The 2,414-nt window shown below is 38.1% G+C and overlaps 1 protein-coding gene across 1 annotated transcript in view; it reads right to left on the bottom strand.

Annotated features, from left to right (window-relative positions):
* The window catches only part of enox2 (ecto-NOX disulfide-thiol exchanger 2), a 171,644-nt gene that overhangs the window by 38,391 nt on the left and 130,839 nt on the right, over positions 1-2,414 (bottom strand).

Here is a 2,414-nt window from a genome sequence, read left to right as displayed (position 1 = left end):
TTTCCAAAGGTGCTATTGACATGAAATTTTCAACAGATGCTGGTAGCAACCCAAGTAATCCATACATAAAAAGAAATCAAAACAAATAAGTTCAGAAATTAAGTTGCAATTTGTAATGATGTGAAATGAAACAGGGAAAAAGTATTGAATACATGGAGAAAGGGAGGTGCAAAAAGGCATGGAAAGCCAAGACAACAGCTGAAAACAGTAATTAAAAAGCTATCCAGCCCCGTCAGTGCAAATTAATATCAGCTGGTTCAGTCCCAACTGATGGCCTACAAAAAGGTCTCCTTGCCAAGGTGTCACAAGACACATCTCATGATGGGTAAAAGCAAAGAGCTGTTTCAAGCCATGCACAACCTAATTGTTGCAAAACATAATGATGGCGTTGGTTATAGGTGCAATTCTAAACTTCTGAACGTTCCAGTGAGCACTGTTGGGGCCATAAAACGTAAGTGGAAAAACAATCATTTTACCATAAATTTGCCTTGAACAGGTGCTCCTCGCAAGATTTCTGACAGAGGAGTGACACAAATAATCAGAAGAGTTGTCCAAAAGCCAAGGACCACTTGTGGAGTGCTTCAAAAAGACCCGCAATTAGCAGGTACTGTTGTCTCAAAGAAAACAGTAGGTAATGCACTCTACCGCCATGGCCTGTATGCACGCTCCCCACGCAAACTCCATTGCTGAAGAAAAAGCATGTTGAAGCTTGTTTAAAGTTTGCTGCACAACATTTGGAAAAGCCAGTGAAATACTGGGAACATATAGCGTGGTCGGATGAGAGCAAGAACTGAAGATTAAGATTCACAGAAGAGGCCCACTGAATCTTCAAGATTTGAAGACTGTTTGTGTGGAAGAATGGGCCAAAATCACACCAGAGCAATGCATGTGATTAGTTTCTCCATACAGGAGGCATCTTGAAGCTCTCATTACCAACAAAGGCTTTTGTACAAAGTATTAAATATCAGTGTGTTCAATACTTTTTCCCTGTCATTTCACATTATTACACATAACTTAATTTCTGAACTTATTTGTTTTGGTTTATATGTATGGATTACTTGGGTTGTTACCAACGTCTGGTGAAAATGTCATGTCAATAGCACCTTTGGAAATATATTTACTGAGAAAAATGGTGATGTGTTCAATACTTATTTTACCCGCTGTAAATGTTCAGTTTTTATTGACACTGTCAGGTGTTTTAATTTAACTATACATTATCATTAAGGTTGTACTTGTTTCTAATATTCTTCCCCCCTCATGTTTGTTAATGTGCTGGGTGAAACGCACCTGTCAAACTGCAGTCCAGCACAAACCCACCAAGTACTATGACCTCAGTAATAAAGATATAGATGAATTAACACCTCTCAGAAGGTTTTAACTAAAACTGACTATTATAAGCTTCACAAACATTGAAAATTCTTTGTTTTCAATTTAAATACCTGTATCTGTAAACAAATATTCATTTGAAGTGAATTGCGATATTCCCCTCCAAAAGAGAACTGCAACAAACATGTGGATTCTACCACAATTTAGACTTTTCTGATCTTCAATATCAAATCAAGTGAAAGACAAAATATTTAATGTTCTGTAATATTCACCATTAACTAGTAATAAGGTACATTTGCTTATAAGTGATTTCAGAGGAGAGAAATCCGGAGGAGAGAAGAGAAAATGGATGGCTTAAATTACACTCTGAAAAAGAATAAAGAAATATGCACATCACAGAAGACTGAGTACAGGTCCCTGGAACCAGAGAGGGTGTAATGAAGACAAAAATGAGGAGGGAAATGGGGGAAGCTAGAGAAAGGCGGTATATATGTGAACTATATTAAAAAGGATAATAGATGGAAACTATATATCTATTGATGACCTCACCATCAGTGGCTAACCATGTGTCGGATTGAGAGGGAACATGTGATAAGATGGACCCTAGGTGCCAGGCGATTGATTGCTTCTTTTGCATGTTAAGGTGAATGAAAAAAAAACGGATAGTAGGAGAGAAGATAAGAAAGGGTGAATGGAAGATGGGAGGCTGGTGCAATAACCAACGTGAATGCCAAACATTTTACTTTGAAAAGGACTGAGGGAACAAAACGGAGTATACACTAAGATTGAACCTTATGTGTTGTGGGTGTTTGCAAAATAAGAAAGCATAATACCTTGGAAATTATATTTCTGGAAATCATCCATCATTTCCTGAGAAAATGTTCTACTGGTTAAATTAGGATGCATGCTTATGAGTTCACATGTCGTATATTGATGCACAGCAAACTAGATTTCAGCTCACATGGAGGAAACATTCTGGTTACATCAGGGCATGGCGGGTACAAATTGACTACAGTGCTGCTCATGCTTATGTACCCTCTGGAGTGTGTGTGTGTGTGTGTGTGTGTGTGTGTGTGTGTGTGTGTGTG

This window comes from Etheostoma spectabile, chromosome 10 (genome assembly GCF_008692095.1).
Source record: "Etheostoma spectabile isolate EspeVRDwgs_2016 chromosome 10, UIUC_Espe_1.0, whole genome shotgun sequence".
In the NCBI taxonomy this organism is placed as follows: domain Eukaryota; kingdom Metazoa; phylum Chordata; class Actinopteri; order Perciformes; family Percidae; genus Etheostoma; species Etheostoma spectabile.
Note: the sequence above shows the minus strand (reverse complement) of the source record. Positions and strands in the feature narration are given on the sequence as shown.